Below are 6,670 nucleotides of genomic sequence, written 5' to 3' on the forward strand. Positions count from 1 at the left end.
CAGCCGCTCCCCACCCGATGGCCCAGGTAAGATACTTCAGCCATCCCCACCTTGCACTTCTTAGCCTTTACGGTTAACCCAGCCTCCCGGAGTCAGTTCAGCACTTGTTTAACTTGGGACACGTGGTCCTCCCAGGTCTGGCTGAAGACGCAGATGTCGTCAATATACGCCACGGCAAAACTCTCCATTCCCCTCAGTAGCTGATCCACCAGGCGCTGGAAGGTGGCTGGTGCTCCCTTGAGGCCGAAGGGCAGGATTAGAAACTCGTAGAGCCCCAGAGGGGTGATAAAGGCCGATTTCAGCCTGGCATCTGCGTCCAGCGGCACTTGCCGGTAGCCCTTTGTAAGATCCATGGTGGTGAGGTACCAAGCACCTCCCAGCTTGTCTAGGAGCTCGTCAGGCCTGGGCATGGGGAGGCATCAGCTACGGTGATGGCATTGAGCTTTCGATAGTCCACACAGAACCGGATTGACCCGTCCTTTGTGGGGACCAGCACCACTGGCGAGGCCCAAGGGCTGGAAGATGGTTGGATCACCCCCAAAGCCAGCATGTCCCTGACCTCTCTTTCTAGGTCCTGGGCAGTTTTCCCGGTAACCCGAAAAGGGGAGCATCTTATAGGGGGATGTGACCCAGTTTCCACCCGGTGGACAGTCAAATTAGTGTGTCCAGGCTGGTTGGAAAACAGCTGTCGGTATAGATGCAGCACCCCTTTGATCTCAGCATGCTGGGCCAGGGTCAGCTCATCAGAGAGGGGAATCGCCTCCAGGGGGAACCAGCTTTTGTCCCAGGGAATAGATCCACTAAGGGGTCATCTCCCTGCTCCTCCCAATGTCCACACACGGCCAACACCACATTCCCCCTGTCATAGTATGGCTTCATCATGTTCACATGGTACACCGACGGTGATGTGCCCGGTTTCACAGCTCCACCACATAGTTTACCTCATTCAGTTGCTTGATAACCTTGAAGGGCCCTTCCCAGGCGGCCTGGAGTTTGTTTTTCCTCACGGGGATGAGAACCATCACTTGATTCCTGGTGGCGAAGGCGCGGGCCTGCGCCGTGCAGTCATACCAGACCTTCTGCTTCCTCTGGGCTCGGGCCAGATTCTCCCTGGCCAGGCCCATGAGCTCGGCCAGTCTTTCCCGGAAGGTCAGGACATACTCCACCACCGACTCTCCATTGGGAGTGGCCTTCCCCTCCCATTCGTCTCTCATCAGGTCCAGGGGCCCCCTTACCCGCCTTCCATACAACAGTTCAAAAGGCGAAAATCTGGTAGATTCCTGGGGTACCTCCCTGTATGCGAACAGCAAATGAGGTAAGTACTTGTCCCAGTCCTGCGGGTGCTGGTTCATAAATGTTTTTAGCATCATCTTCAGCGTCCCGTTGAACCTTTCCACTAGCCCGTTAGACTGGGGGTGATACGCTGAGGCCCAGTTATGCCAGACCCCACATTTTTCCCACAAGCACCGGAGCAGGGCCGACATGATGTTGGACCCCTTGTTCATTAAGACTTCCTTGGGGAACCCCACCCGGCTGAAAATGGTCAGCAGCGCATCTGCCACGGTGTCCGGTTTGATAGAGGACAAGGCCACCGCCTTGGGGTAGCGAGTGGCGAAATCCACCACCACCAGGATGTATTTCTTCCCCAACCGGGTCGTCTTGCTGAGAGGTCCCACTATATCCATGGCCACCTTCTGGAAAGGTTCTTCTATGATGGGTAAAGGCCTCAAAGCTGCTTTCCCCTTGTCCCGGGCCCTCCCCACCCTCTGGCAGGGGTCACAGGATTGGCAGTACTGTCGGACATGGGTAAAGACCCCAGGCCAGTAAAAGTTCTCTAGCAGCCTCTGCCTGGTGCGCCGGATTCCCTGGTGCCCTGCAAGAGGGATGTCATGGGCCAGGTACAGTAGCTTGTGGCGAAACTACTGGGGAACCACCAGCTGCCTCCTGATTCCCCATGACTCTACTTCCCCTGGGGGAGCCCATTCTCGGTACAGGAACCCCTTCTCCCACAGGAACCTCTCCTTGCAACCTCTCCTCATGGTCTGTACCACACTGAGGTTAGCCCGGTCCCTGGGCTTCCGCAAGGAGGGATCTTTCTGCAACTCGGCCTGGAACTCAGCAGCTGGGACAGGGATGGGGACCTGCTCTCTCTCGCTGGTTGGGTCTGAGGCCCCAGCCTCTCTGAGACATGTCCCTGGGCGTTCCCCCCCCCACCAGGTTAGGGTCCTGCTCCTCGGGCAGAGTCCCTTCCCCGTTGTCGGGGCGCAGTGCCCTTCGCTGACTCTGACTGCGAGTCACGACCAGGGCACTCTGGGTGTTACTTGGCCAGTCCTCGAAGTCCCCTCCCATTAACACATCTGTGGGCAAAGGTGGGTGTACCCCCATGTCCTTGGGGCCCTCCTTGGCCCCCCACTTCAGGTGTACCCTCACCACGGGCACCTTGAATGGGGTCCCGCCCACGCCCATCAGGGTCAGATAAGTGTCAGGCACCATCCGATCCAAGGCCACCACCTCGGGCCGAGTGAGCATCACCTCTGCGTCCATATCCCAGTACCCAGTGACCTTCCTCCCATCTACCTCCAGGGCAACAAGGCACTCTGTCCAGAGGGGCAGCCCTGCGCCCACTCTGTAAACCAAAAACCCAGAGCCTGGAGCATCCAGCCCCCCAGAGGAGCTGACCTGGGGACCTCCTCCCTCCTTCACAAGTTGTACGCTGCCAGCCTCCCTTTCCTGGGAATGTTGCCCCTCCTCCGACTGGGTCTTTACCCAGTCAACCCTCTGCGGGTTGGGTCTGCTCGGTCTGTCCCTGAGCTTGGGGCATTGGGCCCGTATGTGGCCTCGTTGGCCACAGCGATAGCAGCCCATGTCTCGTGGGTCCCCTCAAGTGGGTGGGATGGACCTGAAGCTGGATGTTCCCCTTTGGCGGGGATTCTCCATAGGCCCCCGCTGGGAGGTCCCATGGTGACTCTCTCTCTGCGTTGAGGCAGGCCTGCTCCTTCGAGACTCCTCCCTGTTGTCTCCTGCTCGACTGTCCACAAATTGGTCGGCCAGCTGGCCTGCGTGCTGCGGGTTCTCCGGCTTCTGGTCCATCAACCACAGCCTCAGGTCGGACAGGCTCTGCTTGTACAGGTGCTCCAGTATGAATACGTCAAGCAGGTCCTCTTTAGTTTGGGCCCCAGCTGTCCACTTGCGGGCATACCCCTGCGCCTGGTTGACCAGTTGTAGGTATGTGACCTCACGGGTTTTATGCTGACTCCGGAACCTTTTCTGGTACATCTCAGGAGTCAGCCCAAACTCGCGGAGCAGGGCCTGTTTGAACAGTTCGTAGTCCCCTGCCTCCGCCCCTTTCAGTCGGCTGTACACCTCCACGGCTGTGGAGTCCAGTAAGGGGATGAGAAATGAGATCCTGTCTGCAGGGTCAACCCTGTGCAGCTCACAGGCATTCTCAAAGTCCGTCAGGAAGGTATCTATGTCCTCCCCTGCCTTACGCCGGGCCAGCAAGCCTTTATCAAAGCTCTTTGTAGGCCTGAGTCCCCCCTCACTCACCGCAGCCGGGGTCCCACTGCTCGTCAGCTGGGCCAGCTCCAGCTCATGTTTACGCTGTTTCTCCTCATGTTTACGCTGGATCTCCCATTCCTTCAGTTCTTGCTTCCATAACTCGCGCTCTTCCCGTCTCAGCTCCCTGTCATATTCCAGCCGCATCCGCTCCACGGATGCCGAGCACCGCCGGGACAATCCCCTGCTGGGGGGTGAGCTTCCCTGGGAGGATCCCCTGCTGGGGGGTGTCACGGTGCCCTTGGTATTCGCTGGGCTCCTTCCCGCCCTTCTCCTAGGCACAGGAAGGGGGCAGTCTCCAGAAGCCCTCAGCTGCTGGCTGACCACTCCCAGCTAGGACAGACACTGGTGCCTGCGCTGCATCTGCTCGGCTGCTTCCCTCAGAGACAGGGCTCTGTTCATTCAAGTGATCTCCCTCCTCCAGCCGGGCAATCAGCTGGTCTTTGGTGAGCCTCCCTCTGCGCAGCCCCCTCTGCTTGCACAGCTCCACCAGGTCGCACTTGCGCCGCTTGGCATACATCTTCCTGCTGGCCACTCACAGGCCGGGGTGCTCGCCGCTCCCCATGGTTTCCAGGGAGACCCCCTAGTGCACCAGCCCTTCTTGAGGTCACCACCTCTCTGCCAGGGTCGAGCTGCAGACTCCTCCGCCCCTGGGACCACTCCTGCAATCCCCCCGGGGACCCTGTTTCTGCAAAGTCCTTCTCACTGGGCACACACTCCCAGGGGTTAATCACCCCTAACATCATCCCTTCGCTTTACTGCTCCCCAGTCACTTATTGCAGGAAGCGTCATCCACGGGGTGCAGTATATCCCACCGCTAACACCAGTTGTCATGGAGTGTGGGGGTGGGTCCAGTCCTGCACCCCTCTTCCTGGGACCCACAGTGATTCTCAGCCAGCCAGTAAAACAGAAGGTTTATTGGACAACAGGAATGCAGGTTACAGCAGAGCTTGCAGGCACAGTCAGGACCCCTCAATCGAGTCCTTCTGGAGTTTCAGGGTGCTTGGGTCCAGCATAGGATCCCCTGAATTCCCCTCATCCAGCCCAAAACCGAAACTGAACTGCCTTTCCTCCAGCAGTCTGATTCCTTTGTCCAGCTTCCCAGCCCAAGGTGCTAACCCTCTCCCCGCTACCTGGCTCAGGTTACAGGCTTAAAGATCCTGTCCCTCACCTAAAGACATCCCCAGCTCTCCCATCCCCCAGGCAGACAGCCCTTCCTCCATCACAGGAGGTTTGGGGGGAATCCGGGCCCGCCCTCTACTCCGGGTTCCAGCCCAGGGCCCTATGGATTTGCAGCTGTCTATAGTGCCTCTTGTAACAGCTGTGTGACAGCTACACCTCCCTGGGCTACTTCCCCAAGGCCTCCTCCAAACACCTTCTTTATCCTCACCACAGGACCTTCCTCCTGGTGTCTGATAACGCTTGTACTCCTTAGTCCTCCAGCAGCACACCCTCTCACTCTCAGCTCCTTGCGCCTCTTGCTCCCAGCCCCTCACACGTACTTCCTCTCCTCTGGCTTCTCCCCATCTGACTGGAGTGAGCTCCTTTTAAAACCCAGGTGCCCTGATTAGCCTGCCTTGATTGGCTGCAGGTGTTCTAATCAGCCTGTCTGCCTTAACTGGTTCTAGCAAGTTCCTGACTACTCTAGTGCAGACCCTGCTTTGGTCACTCAGGGAACAGAAAACTACTCACCTAGTGACCAGTATATTTGCCCTCTACCAGATTCCTGCACCCCACTGGCCTGGGTCTGTCACAGTGGTTAATATTGTTATTTAGATTATGGGAACACACAAAGGTCCCCACTGAGCTCAGAGCCCCATTGCGCCAGGAGCTATCCACATAGAGAGGGACAGTGCCTCTCCCAAAGAGCTTGTGTTGTAAATAAGAAAGGAATCAGAAATGAAGGGACTTGCCCCAGGGCATCCAGTAGATGAGTGGCAGAGCCAGGCCTAGAAACCAGTTCTGTTGACTCTCAGTCCAGGGTTCTGGGCATTAGGTAATGCTGCCTCTCCGTTAAACAGTCAGGTTAATATTTTGCCCATTTGTGTGACAGTCTCAAACTCCTTTGCAAACATTAACATTCACTGCAGGTCAGTGTTGTTAGTCACAATACAGAGACTAGGACGGAGGCATGGAGAGGGCAGGGCCAGCCTCATTTTCAGCTGGCTGAGCACCGTCAGCTCCCCCCGATGCCAGCTGGAGTTGCATGTGCTCAACTCCTCTAAAAATCAGGCTAGAGGTATCTCAAGTTGGGTGCCAAAAATCTGAGGCCACTTTTGGACAAAGTGCCTGACGTTCCATAGTGAGTCAGTGGCAATGAAGAAGACAGAACTCAGGAATCTGGGGTCCCAGATTCCTGCTCTGGGTACTAGCTAAAACTTTCTTCCAGAGATGGGAATTGAACCCAGGAATTCCAGCTCCCCCTTCCTTTTCCTATCTGCCAAATAACATTCCTTATCTCCTGTTTTCTTTTCAGTAACTGTTAAATTCAGAATTCCTCTCATTCCAATTCCTTACTCAAACATCACTGCTGAGGGGGAAAGCCTGTCTCTTTAATAAATCACCTTTGATGTATTTCCCCTTTGTTTCCGCCCACCCACCCTGGGGTAGATAATGTCAGGATATACACTATTTCAATTACACAAAAGTGCAGATTATTTTTAGACCCAACATCTAGATTTTTGTAAAAACAAGATTTTAAAGCTAAGTGCAACTAAAAAGAGTTTCTGTTCAACAAAGAACCCTTTGAAAACAGTGGTTTTTTGTTTCCCCCCCTTTCATGGTGTGCAACTCACACACTGCAACATTGGGCTCGTGCATGAGAACGCAAAAGGGCAAGAGGCAAATCCAGTGTCATTGTCTGTGTAGTCTCGAGAGGAGACAAAAGCATCTGTGGTGGAACGTTTAAAATGTAAAAGCTAAATGTCTCAAACACTTTTCATTTTGATAACTTCAGGCTATTTTAGGATTACAGGAAAAATGTTTGGTTTCTGGAAGCTTTTGGGCCAAATCCTCAGCTGGTGTAAATCACCCTCCACCTATTGATTTCATAAGTGGCCTTGTCTCTCATTCTGATTGCCACTTAGGAGAACTGGAAATCTCACTGATCCTTGTC

The sequence above is a fragment of the Gopherus flavomarginatus genome, chromosome 2 (genome assembly GCF_025201925.1).
Source record: "Gopherus flavomarginatus isolate rGopFla2 chromosome 2, rGopFla2.mat.asm, whole genome shotgun sequence".
Lineage (NCBI taxonomy): Eukaryota > Metazoa > Chordata > Testudines > Testudinidae > Gopherus > Gopherus flavomarginatus.